The sequence below is a fragment of the Chinchilla lanigera genome, unplaced genomic scaffold (assembly GCF_000276665.1).
Source record: "Chinchilla lanigera isolate Chin_1 unplaced genomic scaffold, ChiLan1.0 scaffold00003, whole genome shotgun sequence".
Classification (NCBI taxonomy): domain Eukaryota; kingdom Metazoa; phylum Chordata; class Mammalia; order Rodentia; family Chinchillidae; genus Chinchilla; species Chinchilla lanigera.
In genome coordinates, this window is record NW_004955404.1 from 33,998,821 (window position 1) to 34,017,878 (window position 19,058).

The window sequence follows — 19,058 nt, forward strand, 5'->3', positions numbered from 1 at the left end:
AAACCAGCTGTATAACTGTCATAACTGTCTTGTGTGTGCATATATTTTTTCCTTTGTCTTCCTCCCTTTTCTCTTTCTCCCATCACAGTTTTTCTTTTCTTTTCATAAGTTTCTTCCCTGTTGACCATATCTATTGTACCTTTTGGATCTTGTTACTTTTTCAGATTCTCATGCCAGGGAGACAACACAATGTTTACACATGTGGGTCTGATTTATTTTGCTTAGGAGTATGATCTCAAGTTGCATTCATAAAAGTCTGAAGTTTATCTTTCTTTTTGGCTGAGTAGTATTCTGTCATTGTGTAAAAAAAACCCACATCTTTTTTAACCACTCCTTGATTGATGGGCATCTGGGTTGTTTCCAAGAGGTAGTTATGACAAATTGTGCTACTATAAACGTGGGTAGTACATAAAATTTTTATTTCACTTTTGAAGTGGGAAAAATGTTTTTCTCTCTAAACAAAAATTGTATTTATAAGTCATGGGAAGACCTCAATCTCCCATTTCTTCTTAAAATACTTTATTTGGAGATAACTAGAGAAACTTTTGAAATTAAATGATATACCTTTCTTTCCACAAGAACAAAAGTAACTCTTATCAGTCACTGTTCCAAGTTAAATTAAATATGCAACATGAAAAGAATGCGGGGAAATGAACCTAGGTAATGAAGGAAACAAAGTGGAAAAGGTTAAGGATCAAGTGAAATGGAAATTATTCTTAGCTATTGATTTTGTTTCTGAATGTTGTAAATAAGGAGTTACATAACTGCATTTCTCTGGTCCTCTCTCCTGTCCTCTGATCTTTGAAGTGTGTCACTCTTTCATTTTGCCATTCAACAGTCTGACATGCAAAAGCTTTGTTCAGACAGTTTAATTGAATCACTGCCACTGGTTCAACAAGATGATAAAATCCCCTGTGCTGTACAACATCCAACATCCAGCTCTGTTATCTGATACTGTTTGAAGCTTCTCTCATGAATGCATACTGATAACACAAGAACTCCAAACATGTCATAAACAATATATTAATGCCCTAGTTGGAATTCCATTAGAATAAGAGGTAGATGAAGTTTAGACCATTCATGTGGGCCAAGGTAATAAAATGTAATTTGGACTAATCTTCCCCAAGAATGCCCTGTGTTTGAAGCTATCTCCTATCATATGCAAAAGTAATTGCTCCTTGACTGCACTGCAGCCTTCTGAATCATGGCCTTTGTGCTTAAGCATTTTGCAGGTGTCTCAGCCAGAAGATGATCTGCTCTTTGAACAGAGAAACATCTAAACTATCAGTATTAAAACAAGCAGTGGTACTTTCATGAATACTGCTCATCTAGATTGGAATTTGTGGAAACTTTAGACAGAAAGTTAAAAGACCAAACACAACAGAATGCTTATTATCTGAAGTGTTCTTTTCAGTTATAACATGTTTAAATTTTGGTAACTTAAAATATATGAAGATACTACAAATACTGAAGCCTACAAGGCTTGCTCAGTTTAGAAAATTCAAAACAATTGGAAGATGCAATTGTAGTTTTACAACTTAATAAAATATCCCTGAGCTTTTTAGTATTTAAAAATATCTATTATGTGGTATTTTTAGTATTTAAAAAAGTCTCATATTTATTACCTTTAAAATATTTAGACCTGCTTAATGTAAATGATACTCATTCAGGAAACTTTTTATGTCTTCTTCTTTTCTTTTTGTTTTGTTTTTTTGAGACAGGGTCTCACTATGTAGTGCAGGCTGACCTTGAACTTGTTATGTAGTCCCGACTGGCCTCAAACTCCTCCTGCTTCAGCCTCCCTAGTGCTGGGATTACCGGTGTGTGCCACCATGGCTGGCAGGAAACTATTGAGAAAACAAAAATTTTGCTGGCCATGACTACACAATAAGTAGCACTATGAAAATTTATGAGTGTTTATTATGTCCAGACACCATTCTAGGGGCTTTGCTCATTTAGACTCTAACTCTTCAAAGAACCCACTTACCAATCAGACAAGAGAACTTGAATCATTTGATCAAACCTTCAGCTATTGTAGAAATTTAAAAGCAGGCTGTGCTCTGAACAATTATGTTTCTATTGCATGCAGGAAGGACTAAACTTACGACAACATAAAAAACATTTTAGAATTTATTTTGGTGAATTCTGAAAGTTGGGAATGCTTGGTCCACACTATGGGAGAGTGACCTAATATGCAAATACAATCACGGTCATTCCATGTGTGTATCTGATGGCTGTTTCCTCACTTACTGGCTCTTACTTGCAGGGCGAGGGAGGAACCTCTGAAGGTGTAATTTTACCTTTTTCATTTATCCCATGAGTTTCGTATGTTCCAGTGGCAATGGTGACTTGCAATCTGTGGGATTCCTTTTTGCTTACTTCAGGGACCTTCTCATTCATTTAAGAAGAATAATGAACATTCTGTACCAGTCACTGCATCTATGGATACATGGATGATGAAAACAAGGATCTCTTCCCTCTTGGAGCTTGCATTTCAGTGGAGGAAGAATAAGTGGCAGTGAACATCACTAAGTAACCTGGAGTAAGGTAGAGGGTGATGAGTTCTCTGAGGAAACTGTAAGAGTAGGGAAAAAGGAATTGAGAATGTGAGATGGTAGTTTTGTGGGAAAGATGAGATGCAGTTTCATATAGAGAATTTGAGGTAGGTAACACTTGAACAAGAAAGACTAAAGAAGGTGAGAGAATTAGCCATGTGGATGGCCAGATTACTTACTTCCCTAAGGGATGAACAGAAGCTTGAGATTATACTCTAATTGGCACCATCCTCTTGGGATTTCCCATAGAAATACACCTTTACTTCACTAGGAGTGGACCACCCTCTCTCACCCACAAAGACTAAGAAGGAGACTACTAAGACTAAGGCCAAAGAAAAGATTAAGACTATAGATTATCAACCAAGGTTAACGATGTCATCTATATGCCCTTGCTAAGTGTCCCACTTCACAACTGGATAGATATTAGCTAAGCAGCTATACTTGTAATTTTATTGGTAGATTACAGATTGACCCAGGTAGTACCTACCTTGTGATTTTGCTTATAAAACATCTTTGGAAAGGTGATCTCTGCAGCAACCCACTCAGGTCCCTTTCTTCCCCTCAGGAGCTATTCCTATACCCATTCCTATTGTCCAATAAACATTTCTTACTCTTAAAAAAAGGAGATAGCCATGTGTATATGTGGAGGGAAAATGTATTGGTAAATGGAACACCCAGTGAAAAGACCTTAACGTGGGGCTACTCCTCTCCCGTTCTGTGAACAGCAAGGAGCCAGTGTGACTGCAGTGCGGTGAGAAGGTAGAGGCATCTGTGCAACCATGGTGTCACTGCAGGGGATGAGGAATACTGATGGGTTTGATGGGAAAGCTTTGAAGACTTTGACTTTCAGTATGAGCAAAAGAGGAGCTGAGTGTGGACTTCACGGGGTTGCAAAATTCGAAATAGCAAGACGCGGTCGGGGTCTGCTCCAGGTGAGAGACTGTGGTATCTGGTAAGTGATGATGAGGAGAAGTGGCCAGACTGCGGATTGATTTTTGAAAGTAGAGAGAACAGCCTTTCCTGATGAGCTGGAGAGAGGTGTGAGAGAACCGGAAGAGTCAAAAATGACTCTACTCTCTGAGCAGCAGAGGAAATAGAGTTGTTTCCAACCAGCAAGGGGATGATGGCTGGTGGGAGGGCCTTCCGGGAGGAACGCGAGCTTTCCAGGTGGAAGGTCTTGACTTTGAACATCTGAAATGGCCTTTCACAAGCGTGGCCTGGCAAGATCGTCACTCCCTTTCCGGGGGAATATTTTTCTTCTTGGGCCCAGTAGCTCTCCATGCAAGCCCCTATTAAAACCTTCCACCACTGCATCTGGTGCGCTCCGCAGCCTTCCTCCAGACCATGATATTTCAAATCTTCCCCCAGTAGCCAGCAATGCTCCTGCCCTACAGTAAAGGACCCAATTAGTATTGACAGAGTGCACAAAAGAATGAAGTCACTGCATGTCCAGGTAGTGAGCTTATCATTTGTGAAAATCTGAAAGCGATACAGAAAACTATGGCTTTGATTTGATCAAGGAAAGAGGCATACGAAGCATTTTTTTCCTAAGGAATCCCAGATAACTGATTGACTGCAAACACATTCGTACAGTTTTATGGGTACACAGTGGATCAGAACTATTTTTAAGATCAAGAATTTATTCACTGTTATAAAGGCAGATCTTATAATTTTCCCACATTCTTCAGATCTGCTACTTGTTATTTCTTGCTACGGGTGGGATTAAGAGCTTCCAAAGAGAAATGATGAAGTCCTAATGCCATAACTCAAAATGTGACAGCATTTGGAGACAGGGTCTTTGTAGAGGTAATCAAGTTAAAATGAGGTAATTTTTAGGGTAGAAGGTAGTCCATTGTGTCTAGGGTTCTGATATTAAAAAAAAAAAGTTTGGAAGTGGAAAGAGGCATTGCATAGAGAGAAGGTGATGTGACGAGACACAGGAGAAGATCACCGCGTGGCTGGAGCGAGGGACCTACACATGGGGGCACGCTGAGGTCTTCCAGCAAAGAGCAGAAGGTAGGAGGGCAAGGACTGTCCCCTGGAGCCACCAGATAGAGCGTGGCTCTGCCAACTCCTTCATTTTGGACGTCTAGCTTCCAGAACTGGGAGGCAATCATGTCTATGGTATTAACCTAGCCAGTTTTTATGCTTGATGTAACAACTGTGATGGATTGACAACTGGTGGTCAACTTGTAACAGCCAGTTGAACTGAATCAGCACGGTGCTGAATGAGGTAGTCTCACATGAGGATTGTTGCTGGCAGCATAAGAGGCAGAACTGAGAGGAAGAAGTTTAGGTGTTGTTAGGGAGCTGTTGATTCTTTTGGGGCTGTTGTTTCTCCTGGAGGAGCTTGTCATGCTGGCTTTCCTGATGAACTCAGCTGTTCTCATCATTGGAGAAACTTGGGACCTTGTTGCTGAGAATGGCTGCCGTTCACTTTAGGGGAGCTCTGGTCCTCACTCTGAGCATCACTTCCTGGCTCTGGAGGGGAAGATGGTACATAGCTCAGTCTCTTAGAGAAGCTTGCTGCATTGGCTTTCCGGATGGGGACTCAGCTGTCCTGATCATCGGAGGAGTTCGGGACCTCCCTGTTGCTGAGGATGGCTGTGGTACCTTCGGGAGAGCTCTGGTTCTTACTTTGCACATTGCTTCCTGGCTCCAGTTCATATTCCTCAGCCTGCTAGCACAGATCCTTCATCCTGCTGGCACAGACTTTCTAGATTCCACCACTGACCTTGGGGCCTTCTTAGTGCAGATCCTTGGCCAGGCCTGCATGAGATGTTGCTGTGGGCTCTTGGCCTCCAGTTGGACTCCTGGGGGGCATTGTTATGGGCTGTAGGTCATCAGCTGGATTCATGCAGGACATTGCTGTGGCATCCAGGCCCTCAGCTGGATTCTTTGGGTCTTTAGTGTGTGGACAGATTTCTTGCAGTTTGTATTTGACTCTTTGGGTGACTATTATAAAATAATCCTATAAATTTGTGTCTTGTATTAAATTATCCCCCTTGAAACCCTGACTACAACAACCACCTTAGGAAATTAACATTCCTCTTCTTACTGTTTCCCAGTTACAACTAAATCCCCCTGCACCCCTTCATTCTTGTACTCCGTTGAAGCGATGCAGTGGAGTATTTCAGCACATGCACTCCAGTGTCTGCTTGGGTTCCATTCCTGATGCTAGGACTAACTTGCTGTGTGACCTTGCACAGTTTATTTAACCCTCATAGTACCAATTTCCTGTATTAAATAATGAGAAGAATAAAGATGTCCTCTTCATAGCATTATTTTGAATGTTAAAGGAAATATTGCATATCAAGCATTCAGAGTATTCTTGGCACACACAGTAAAGATTAGCTTTAAGAGTCTGTTGAATTTCCTAGATACACAAAGAAAAAGTGTATAACTGACTTGGCAAAGCGGATCACTCATGGGAGAGCCACACCTACAAAGAAGTTTGAAGGTAAATGTTATCAACTCAGATTCCATTGACAGACTGGACTCAATAGGTGCGATAAAGAGATTTGTTTTACTTGTATTTTCCTGCATCTAGAAGATTCCAGTGAAGCAAAAAAAAACATGAAACTTTCAGTTTTAGAAATACGCTTTACTGAAATATGTTGATGACAATATTCTACATATATTTAAACTATACTATTTGAAAATATTTTGGGGCCATGTAACCGTCACTACAATCAAGATGCTGAGCATGCTTGACATGGTGATCATGCCTGTAATTCTAGCACTTAGGAGGCTGAGGCAGGAGGATCATGAGCTCAAGTCCAGCCTGGGCTTCATAGAAAGACCTTGTCTTTAAAAAGTAAATTAAATTAGATCTAAAGGTCCTGAACATATTAATGAGACATCTCTGTGTTCTTGTTCATAAGTCCTCATTTTTCTTCTTGTATCGCCCTACTGTTCATCCTCTGACTCATCAGGCAACCACTGATCTTTATTTTTAGATTAGTTTTGTTGCACTTTCTAGAGTTACAGAAATGAGATCATATAGTAGATGCTCTTTTTTTTTTTTTTTGGTCTGGCTTCTTTTACTGAACAATTTTTCTGAGATGTATCCATGTTTTTCTGAGGAATATCATTTGTTGCTGATTAGTGTTCTATTGTATCGACTTACTACCGTTTGTTGCAAGAGATTTGTGTTATTTTGAAGTTTGGCTATGCCAAATAAAGTGGCAAGGAATGCTCATGTGAAAGTTTTTATATAGACACACGCTTTCCTTTTTCTTGGGGCAAATATCTGGAAATACAATGGTTGGGTTACATGGTAGGTGTCTGTTTAACGTTTTAAGAAACTGTCGAGTTGTTTTCTGAAGTGATGCTATCGTTTTACTTTCCTACCAGTGGTGTGTGAAAGTCCCAGTCAGTACATGTGCTCACTGACACTTGGTATGGTCAGTCTTTAAATTTTAGCCATTCTAATAAGTATGTAACGGTAGAGCACTCTGGTTTTAGTTTGTGTTTCCTAGTGACTAATATGTTTAGCATCTTTTCATGAGCGTACTTGTAATCAATATATCTTTTCTGGTGAGTCAGTTTAAATGTTTGCCCATTTTAAAAATTGGTAGTTTTTTTTTATTATTGGTTTAAGAATTCTTTACATCTAGACATAAGTTCTTTGTCAAACATATGCTTTGCAAATATTTGATTTGTCTTTTCCTTCTGTGAACAGTGTCTCTCAAAGAACAGATTTCAACTTTGATAAAGTTCAATTTGTCAGCATTTTTCCTTTTACTGATCATGTTTTTGGTGTCAAATCTAAGAAAAATTTGCCTGACCCAAAGTTACAAACTTTTTCCTTAAATTTTCCTTTAGAAATTTTATAGTTGTAGTTTTCCCATTTAGGTCTGTGGTCTATTTTGAGTTAAATTCTTTATATGGGTGAGGAGAAGCTTTCTTCATTTGGATGACTAATTTTCTGACATGGATTTTCCTTTCAAAAAGACTCCAATTAACCAAAAGGGGGTTGATTTTTTTTTTTTTTTACATCCTATTGCTCCAAATATGAACCATTTCTAATTGCTTTTTGGTAACCCTCCTTTCACCTGACACACTGTTCTGTTTAACATTTCAGCTCCATATATAGGATGCTCAAACTCATACAGTAAGCAAATAGTATTTTCTCTAGACTGTGTGCTCCTGAGAGGAGAATGCTCCTTGCCCACTCTAGGGCTGTGAGTTTCCAAGTTCAAGTGGCATCTTAACTGTTACTTTAATGTTTTGACTACAGCTTACATGGATTATTAGGTTCTTGAAAGGGTTAATGTATCTGAGAATTTGAATGATTAGGAAATAAGTGGAACCAAAGAGAATCAGGTTCAGATTTATTTTCTTTTGACACAGTGTTATATTTTCTCCTGCAAACCAGTTACTGCAAATCTCATTGCTGTATTGAGCAAACTTAAGTTCTTAATTCATCACATCCCCATAATGAATAAATAGCAAAATTGGATTAGATAGAAATTAGTTCTTATTTGCTCTGTATTTTTCCTTGAATATAGGACTTCTCTTGGCTATCTCACTGTTCAGTTATTTTTCCCCCTTTATTAGCATCCCTTGAGTACAAGAAAACAGCTTTAGGGTTACTAATTTCAGCAATTTTGACTAAGTAGAATTAGTTGAGCTACACATAAAGTCATTATAATGGGAATGTTTTGCATATTTTTTAGCTTCCTTGGACTTTATTTGCAACACCAGTACTTTATTATATCTTAGGGAATGAAACAAAGTATCTAATATATGTGGCTACGGTTCTCTGAAATTCATAACATATATCAACAGCTATAAAAACACTTTTCTGGAAAGAATTCCAAGAGATTGATTGTTTCTCTCTTAGGAAAGTGACCAGAAAAAATCAATCACAATTGTTTTATAAATATGCCTACTATGCACCAAGTTTTTGCTTCCTCTTTTAACAAAATTTATCCATCCATTAAGTCATAGACAAGTAAACAAAAATGAATTGTCATTTGCGTTATTTTATTAGTGTCATATGAAATTATGGCATACTATTGACTTCTTCAAGAATATTTTACTTGAGAAGGCACAGTTTAACATGCACAAATCAAGATCAATATTGAATATGCATTAATTTTTTCAAAAACGCTGCAAGGCAATTTTTCTCTACAAATCCCCTGTTGGTATTTATAGTTCTATAAAAAATTATCATTGTGACCAAATGATAGTTTAGCTAAGCTTTAATTATAAAATATAGATTGTTATTTGCATTGCTGCTTTGCATCCCAGATGTATTTACTAACCATTTATTCACTCACTCTTTGCCAAAGTCTGAAACTTTGGAAGCATTTTTGCTGACTCAATTTATTTTAATATCACCATCTTCCCCCTTAGAGACTCCTCGTAGTTTAGGGGTTATTAGTTTTTACCTCCAGTGGATATAGGAACTCCACTGATTTATTCTCAAACCTAGTCAGTTGTGTGCTATGAACAGTCACAGCTTACTTACGGGCTGTTCGAATCATTTCAGAGGACTCTAAGTATACTGATTTTTTCTCAACAGAAACTTCCTTTTTTATTTTATTTTTAATTAATTAAGTTTGTTGGTACATTTTAGGTATACAGGTGATCACATTCATCATAGGGAATTCGTGCTGGTACAGGATATGACTTGAGTCTTTTTTCCCATTCCCCTACCTTCCCTTCAACCCCTCCTCCCTTCCTTATATACAGAAGCTTTGTTTCCATTTGTTCCTTCCTTCTCACTCTTTTTCTTTTCCCTTCCTTCATTTCCCCCAAGTATAATGAGTATGACATTGCTGAATCACACGTTGACTTTAATGGTTCTAGGCCACCTAATCTTCAATTAATTAATTAGTTCCTACATCACAGATATCAAGTGCTCTCATGAAAGTAGGTCCTCATGCTACTGTTTTTTTCCTGTTAACGATGAAAATATGAGAACATGTTAACTCAAGCTCATGTAGCACATATGTCCTTTACAATTCCTTTGTATCCCATCTCTGTGTCATGTTACCCTTTACTCCTTTAAAGGGATTTACCAGCATCTTTCTCTCAAATGTACTTTTTAACGTCTTGGATGAAAATTTTTTCTCTGTGAGCTCTTTTTCTCTGCCAATTAAAAGTTTCTGAATACTACTTAAGATCTTATATTTCTAAGGATAAACATGTCCCTTTTATTTTATGCTAGGACTGAACTGCCAGCCTTGCATATACCAGAAAAACATTCTACCACTCAGGTACGCCCCAGCTCTACAAACAAAAAAAAAAATTTTTTTTTGAGACAGGGTCTCAGTTTGTAGTGCAGGCTGGCTTTGAATTCACTATGTAGCGTAGGCTGTCCTCCAACTTATAACAATCCTCCTGCCTCAGCCTCCCAAGTGCTGGGATTACAGGCATACATGACCATGCCTGGCATATAATCACATTCTTTACTTAATTAGACTCTGAGTTCTCTCCAAGGGTGGGGACCATTTTTTATTCTAATATGTATCATTTGCAGTTTTATGTATCATAATCACTCAAAAAATTCCAGCCTGAAAAGAAATTAATTTTATTTTATCTTCTTCTTTTCTAAATACTGTAGTTTATAGCAGGGTCCCAGGGTTATGTAATTTTCCCCTTTTTCCATACCTTTGCCTTCTTTCAGGGGCAGGGGCACTCTAAGAGGGTCTGCACAACAGCTCTGACCTGGTACATCATTCTTGTTTTGTTTTTACTGAGTCAAAAAACCTCCTGAAAAACTCACCTATGACTTGTTCATTTACAGGAAGGTGGTCACATGTCACATGTTTGCGTAGAGCAGCCCTAGATTATATGTAGTTTTTATGTCCCTTCTAATGCAAACCTCACACCACTCTCATCTTGTTATTCTCTGAGATTTTTTAAAATAAAAGTTGATACTCTTTTCTTGCTTTCTATAACTTGACTTTTTTCTTAAGTGTATTTTTTTCCCTGCTTGTAATTTTTCTGGAAGGTCCTTAATATTCATATTCCATCAATCACTTTTCCCTACTGGAGAGCCACTCAGATCTTATGGTTTCAAAACACTCCCTCCTTCCTGGTGATTTATCAGTGCAGAGCTCGGCATGGGCTCGCTTCTGAAGTCTCATCCTGACGATTTAGTGTCTCTACTAGACAGCCCTTGCTCCACAGAACATAACATGTCTGCAGATCAAGGTCATCCTTCACTCTGAGTTTTAGTCTGCTGTTGTGTTTTCTAGTTTGGATGATGCCAGGAAGAGTCCTAAGAAGAGCAGGAGGACTTGAACCTTGAGAGTTCTCTCACAGCACACAATTTGTTACAAGTCCGAGAGCTTCTATTCTCATAAAACCTTATGAATTTGTTCCTTTTCCCCATTCCTTATGTCCTTATTATTTATCAATTTGAAATTTTGAAGTGATCCCATAATTTCTAGTCTCTGGCTTCTTTTTTTCCCCTCTTCTATTAGATATTTTTAAGAAAAATATTGTTATGGTTTGGGGGTTATTTTGCAAGGAAAACAATATAGTACAAGACATATATTTTATAAGATTATTTATAATAGTCACCCAAAGAATCATATACAAGAGAGTGCAGGAAATCTGTCCACACACTAAGAACCCAAGAATCCAGCTGAGTGCCTGGATTCCATGATAATGTTCTGAATGAGTCCAGCTGAAGACCTAGAGCCCATCACAGTGCCTCCCAGGAGTCCAACTGAAAGCCTAGAGCCCACAACAATGTCTCACGCAGGCCTGTTTCATGGATCTGCATTGGGAAGGCCCCAAGGTCAGTGGTGGAACCTAGAAAGTCTGTGCCAGTGGGATGAAGGATCCGTGCTAGCAGGCTGAGGAATATGAACTGGAGCCAGGAAGCAATGCGCAAAGTAAGAACCAGAGCTCTCCCGAAGGTACCACAGCCATCCTCAGCAACAGGGAGGTCCCGAACTCCTCCGATGATCAGGACAGCTGAGTTCCCATCAGGGAAGCCAATGCAGCAAGCTTCTCCAGGAGACTGAGCTATGTACCTTCTTCCCCTCCAGAGCCAGGAAGTGATGCTCAGAGTGAGGACCAGAGCTTCCCCAAAGGGAACTGAAGCCATTCTCAGGGACAACAAGGTCCTGAACTCCTCAGAGAATGAAAACAGCTGAGTTCATCAGGAAAGCCAGCACAACGAGCTCCTCGAACAGAACCAACAGCTCCTTACAGCTTCCATCAGCTCCCAACGGCCTTTCTCCACTCCCAACAGCCTAACTTCTTCTTCTTCAGTTCTGCCTTTTATGCTGCTGGCAACAGTCCCCAGGTCCTCCCACACCCAGCACCATGCTTACTCAGTTCATCTGGGTGTTAGAAGTTGACCACCAGTTGTCAATCCACTACAAATATTTTCCTAAAAATCTTCATGAATATCTTAGTTCCTAAAGAATTTCATTCAACTTCTCGCTTTGCTATCCAAGCACCTCGTGGAGTAGGTCTCGGAGGACACCTCCTTTTGCTTCCGGTCCTCCCCTCCCCTCAGGTTCCATTCACCAGCCCATGTGTTCCAGGACTTGCCCAGTGTAGCCTCACGATCTCACCCTTGGCTGAGTTGACATCTCCCTTACCATCACTTATTGAAATTTTCCTTATTCTTCCAGTTTCAACTTAACTCAAATTCTACTTATTTCACAAAGTAGAAATACTGTCTCCCCTGTCTAGTTTCACTTAGCAATTACCCATATTTTTTATGCATGTACCTTTTTTCTGTCTTGCATTCTATATTTATTTCCTCACTAGATATAGGCTTTTTGAAGACAGGATTAGAAGTGGTATTTATATATAATGTGTGATCAGCAAATCACCATATTTTTAAGTGATCACAAAATAATAAAATCGATTGTCCTTCTGAGCCTGTATATACACAAGCTCAAGGACATCGTCAGCATAATATGAGGGCAAAGGTAAAACAGTCTCTTTTCATACACATACCGAGGAGGGGGATATTTGTTGAGTGGTCTACATTTCACTAAGGCATCATAAGGATTTACAGTTAGGATCAAATGCAGTATGTGAGACCTCCTATCTCACCACAATTCTTGCATACCCTAAATCAGTGGTCCCCCACCCTGGCACCAAGCCCTCTTTTGTGTGACAATTTTTCCATGGACAGAAAGGAGGGGCAGATTTCAATAATTCAAGCACATTGCATTTATTGTGCATTTTATTTTTATTACTGTTACATTAGATTCTTGTAAGGAGCTTGAAGCCTAGATCCCTGACATGCCCAGCTCAGGGCAGGGTTCATGCTCCTATGGGAATCCAATGTAGCACTGATATGAAAGGAGGCCAAAGTCAGATAGTAATTGGAGCCCTGGGATGGCTGTAAATACTGACTAAGGTTAGGTCCTATGCCAGCCACTCACCTCCTGCTGTGTGGCTTAGGTCCTAACGGGCCACAGAATGGTACTGGTTTGCAACTGGAGGATTGGTGACCCTTGTGTTAAACATGAGCTTCTTCCATTTTTCTCATTTTTATTAGCTTGTTGGGAAGCATAAGCACCAACGTGCAAAACATCATCTTCCTTTAAAATACTCAAATGAGGTGACTGAGCTTGGAAGTAGTTTTCCTGCCTTGTTTTCACCAGCTGTGTTACCTCAAGTAAGTTATTTAATCTCAAAGTTCTTCAGTTCCTTTTCTATAAAATGGGAATAATAATAATAATATCATTTTTTAAGGTTTTGAGGAATATATGAGCTACTTAACAAAGGACACCAAAACAGATTGTCCCATATAATGAATTCAGTGCTTCTTCTTATTGTTTTTTCCAGGTGCCTATTGAACTCTTCAGGAAGTTACAAGAAGATTGGAAATATTGGTTTTAAGATTTAAGGTTTTTTTTCTTTTGTGGTGCTGGGGACTGACCCCAGGACCTCCCCTATGGTAGGCAAAGCTCTACCACTGAGCTACATCCTCTAAGATTTAGGTTGTAAATTTTGAAATAAAAAGTTTAGGAGAAAATATCATTTTAATTCTTACTTTGGGGCTTTAATTTTCTATAATATATATCTGCTCATTCATATATGAGTGAAATAAATAATGAATTAAGAAATGTAATATTGAATGGGATCGTATAACTCACAAATTGAATCTTTCATTAAGAAGTTAAGAAAGGACAAAAATGTCCTTCAAAAATAAAAAGTTAACAGTTTGGAAGACCAACTTTTTAGCAATGATAAAATGTAAGTAACAAAACTGACATCACTCATTCATGCATTCATACACTAATTCACTCAAATGTGGCAGACACTTAGGTAGGTGCAGGAATAGAGATGAAGAGCAGTGTTGGCTCTCAAATAACTTCTTGATTGTGAGAAAGAAAGAGAAGCATTCACTCATGGTTGAGGTACAGAATAGTCTGTGCTACGATGGAAATGTGTGCAGAGGTTATGAGCAAGGTGCTCATTCAGTGTGGGGGATCAAAAAGAGGGGACGCCATGGCTGACACACGAAGTACAAGAAAAAATGAGCTGGACTAATAAGATAGGGGTTTTCATGATAAGGAAGTAATTGTGCTAAACATGTGTGCCTACTATGGCTAGATTACTGAGAGGACGGGGGCCAAAGTAGGAAAAGAGGCCAGAGGGGAAGGCATGGTACTGGCCAAGGAATTTGGTGCTTTTCTTTTTAGTTTGGTCTTTTTGAGACAGGATCTCACTATGTAGTTCAGGTTGGCTTTGAACTCACTTTGTAGACTGGGCTGGCCTCAAACTGGCAGTCCTGCCTCAACCTCCTGCCTCAACCTCCCCAGTTCTGGGATTACAAGTGTGAGCCACCATACCTATCCCGACCAAGGAATTTGTAACCTGAGGGAATCAAGAAATGGAGTGGTTGATATGGTTTAGACTTGAAATGTGCCCTCAAAATTTATATATTAGAGGTTTTGTACCTAATAAAGCTATGCTCAAAGGTGGGGCTTTTGGGAAGTGCCTGGATCATATCCTTGAACTCACTAATTGATTAACCTATTGAAGGTTTATAATCTGATGAGCTATTGGGTGGGAATGGAGATTTAGGAGGTGATACCTAGTTGAAGAGAGTGGATCCTTGGGAAACTGCCCTGGGGTTGGGCTTTATCTTGTTCCCAGCTGCTACTCCTCCTTCTTTGTTTCCCTCTCTCCCTTGCTCTCTCCCTCCTTTTGCTCCTCTCCTTCCTTCTCTCTTTTTCCTCCCTTGCTGGTTGCCATGGGGTGGTCTGCCGTGCTCTCTCTGCCATGATGTTCTACCTTACCGCTGACCCATAGCAATGGAGACAGCCAACCAGGGACCGAAACCCCAGAAACTGTGGGCCCAAATAAATCTTTTCTCCTTTAACCTGATTTTCTTAGGTGTTTTGCCATGTTAGTGGAAAGCTGTGGTTAAATGCACAAATCTGGAAAGTAACTGTTCAACTGGTAGGTCACCAGAAGTATTTCAGCTGGTTTGGTCACCTACTAGCTGTGTATTAAGTTGGTCTACTCAGCTCACACCTTAATTTCCTCCTTATAAAATGGGCATCATAACAGTAGCCATCTTATAGACTTTTGTGAGAATTAAATGCAACAATATGTATAAAAAGTGCTTCAATAAATATTAATTATCACTATTACTAAAGCAGAGCTATTTGCAGAGCATGAGCAGAAAGTTTGTGCCAGGAAGTGCTTTATCACAGGAGTTTGCCAAGCTGAGAGAGAGAAAGGGAAGCAGCCCATCAGGTCAGAGGCATTGGTGGCCACTGAGCAAAGAGGTGCGAAAATCCTGGATGGGTCAAGGAATGATGAGGGATTTTCTGTGGTGAGGCACCCAGGGAGGTGTTGGAAGAAATGTGAGGGAAAGTTAAGCCATCACGCAGTTAGTTTTGAGCTTTAGAAGGACATATAGTCCACATTTGAGGAGACTGGTGTTAGAGAGGTGGAATGCAGCAGAAGTGTGAAAGCAGGGACGCCAAGTAGGAAATCATTACAATAACTATTAGTATTAGGATAGCAACATAGTAGTTGAATCCAAAATAGTAATTATAGAAGGCTAAATATACACATGGACTTATTCTTGTGTGGCATGGGAATTGAAGGACTTGAGGGTGGCACTAAGTTGTCTAAGTTATATGACAGCATACTGTCAAGATAGGCTAGAGATTTCTTCAGCAACAAGAAACCCCAAAGTATTAGTGACTTCTTAACACTAAAGGTTTATTTCCCCTTCATACAAATTTCAAAGCAGTTTAGGCGACTCTTTTGAAGATCTTTTCTCCATACAATGACCCAACGAATCTGGGCTCTTCTGTTTTGTGGTTCTTCAATCTCAGATGAGGAAACGACAGTAATGACATCTCACAACTGCAACTAATACACATCTTCCTAGAACCATCCTACTACCCTTAATTTTAAAACTCAGTGGCAGAGCAAGTGGCAGACATGTAAAACTCTTAAAGGAAGAAAAATATGGAATACATACTGAAATATTACAATATGATCTTTAGAAAATATTATCTGTTTGGAAACAGTTTATTTTTGAAAAAATTAGATATTTCAATACTTTCACTTTTTTTCTCCTTTGTAAAATAGCTATGTCTGATGGTTTTAAAAATCTTTAAAATATTACTTAAATTTGTAAGGACTCTCTCCCTCTACAACCCTTAGCTTGCTTGGATTTCTATCCACAGACTATAGAGTCTTCTGTCCCTCTGGACCGCTTTCTCATAGTTTTTTGAATGTTAGCAGGGATTTTTCTTTTAGCTCTTGGCTTTAGTGGACTAACTATTTTGAATTTTGTGTTGTTCATCTCTTGGGTAATAGAAAGGGAAGTAATATTCAGAGATCATGTAGTATAGAAATCACTTGGCAATTTAGTAAAAGTTTATTAATTTAGCATACATAAGAGAACAGCAAATCTGTCTTAATGAGTAGTCCTAACATAGAATATTCAGGCTGAAATGCAGTTTTAATGTCTTACAGACAGTGCATATAATAAACTAAGCTACAAATGGATAATACATAAAATCATGTAAGTTAATGAAAATATAAGTCTTTAATGTACTGTATGGTAATGTATCAAAAATATGTCTTTCAATAATTTCTGAAGTACACTGAAAGTAAAATTTGTGAGCTTTTAGTTTAAAGTATCTAGTGCTAAGATATATAGAGAGGAATTATTTTATAACTTTTGCTGAATTAGAATCACATGCTTCACATTAGAAACTCACAGATTATAAGGAAGTAGACATTTTTAGTATATTTGGTCATGTTTTGGTTACATACAGGATATTAAGTTATGACTCATTCTGTGAAATCCAATGTCTAACCATTTTCATATTGAAATAATTTTGAAATAAGAAAGGGATTCTTTATTAAAATAAACAGATGAGCTATGAATACCATATATGGCACAGATATTTCATTTCAGCCTTTTGGAATATACCACTGGTGATTAGTGTTGGGGAGGGCACACTGATATCTATCAGTATAATTGAAATATGAAGAATTACTGTTCCCTCATCTTTGTTTATTTAATGTTATACACCATTTACTGCTATAATTGAATAACATCTTAGTGAACTACAGAGCCAATATTGCCATCGTAAGTTTGAATGGTATATACTCTTTCAGTACCCTGCTTTTTTCATTCTTTTCTAGAAACTCAATCTTCTCCAAACAGTTTTCATAGTACAATAGCCACAGATGTAAATTGGGCTTTGTGTGTTTCCTTTAGGAGAGTAATCAGCAAGAACAGTGTCTGTACCCAGAAGTGTGTAGCATTGAATCATTATTCAATATATTTTAAGCTGAGCATATTCTAGTCTGGAATCTAATCTAAATTACCCATATTGACTTCTTGTATTGATCTGATTCATAACATATTGCTCTATTTTCCTCTTAACACAAACCACCACTGTGGTTTTCGAAACATTTTTAGATAATCTTGGAAAATGATGGTGATCCAGAAGAAATGGAAGTTTACAGCTGCTTTAATTTACAAAAATGTAAATTTGTTTAATCTAATGTTTTAAATTAAAAATAATGAATGTGTCTTCTGTACAGGATTCAGGTGAATGCATTAACTTAAGATTCCTAAAAGTACAGGCAATGTGAGTTTCTATCCATTATTTAATGGGACAGACAACAATATTGGTTCTGCAGCTCACCAAGACAATATTGCAATTATAACAGTAAATGGTGTACAGTTAAAGAAACAAGAACAAAGGCGTGCTGATCCTTCACACTTCACACTTGCTAATAGTAACCTATTGCCCTCCCAAGCACTAATACTGAGTTGAGGTAGGAGGGAATCTCCAGCAGGCTCACTCCTTTATTCAGGGAAGCAAGTGAGTGTTAATCAGCTGTGGGCGGGGTCGGTCCTAGGGCAAAGCTCTCATGGCCAGTCGGAGCTCATCTAGAAAGTGAGCCCAGGCAGTTCCAGCCTGATTCCTTTTAATGTCACAGTTCATTTGCAGAACCATAACTGGAATCAAGAATTAAAAAGCCTTGTATAAAAGTCAGTAACATTAAACCTTTAAGACTCATGTTTCATGTGTCATAAAAAGTCTATGAAAGGATTTTATATTCTGTACAGTGTTTTAGCACTTTCAATCACTTTTTTTTCAACATAACTTTTGTGAACACTTTTATAGCCTCTAAATGAAAAACTAAACTATGTGTCATTCAAAAAAACGTTTTATGGATCACAGAATTTAATAAAAGTTCTGCACCATAACAAGTGCCTGATAAACCTTTATTAAAATTCATTAAAAATATTGAAAAATATTTTAACAGAAATTAGACCTCACATTTTGGTAAACATGACAAATCACTCTTCAAAGAGTCTACTTGTTTATCACATATGCAGATTCCTCAGTGGTGAAATAATGGAATATAGGAATAAATAATCTGCTATTCAACACTAGGGAAATATTTCTTTATATTTGGTAGGGCTAATCCTCTTAGTTTCTTTTTGCAAAAATCTTCAGTAATTATGAAATACGTAGTAGAGTTTAAAAGAATGGAACATATTTTTTTAAAAAATGTGTTACCCTGTGTTTTCTTGTATTAGACCTGCAGCAGAACAATTACCTTATTGTAGTTCTTAGGATCCAGAGAGAAGAGAAGATTCTAAAATGTTTACTAATTCATGCTGTTAGATACATTTTCTTTATACTGTTTTTTATAGAATCATGTATACTTAAAGACTCCAGAATACTGGTGAATCAGTGTATGCACAGTTTTATTTTATATATCTACATACCTATTCATACATATTGATACAAATATACAAATGAAACACAAGAATCTAGAAATCATAGACATCTACATTTACATAGTTATATAAGTATAGGTACATACCCAAAAGAAAACCAAAGTTTTGGAAAAGACTGTTATTTTAGAATGTCAGTATTTTCAGAGTGTATGTTTTTTTTTTTTTGTGTGTGTGTGTTTCTGTAGATTTGAAAACCTCTATGTGGGAGGTAATCGTAGAGCTCATCTATTCTAGCTGCATGAAATTAATAATGGATTTCCACTGCA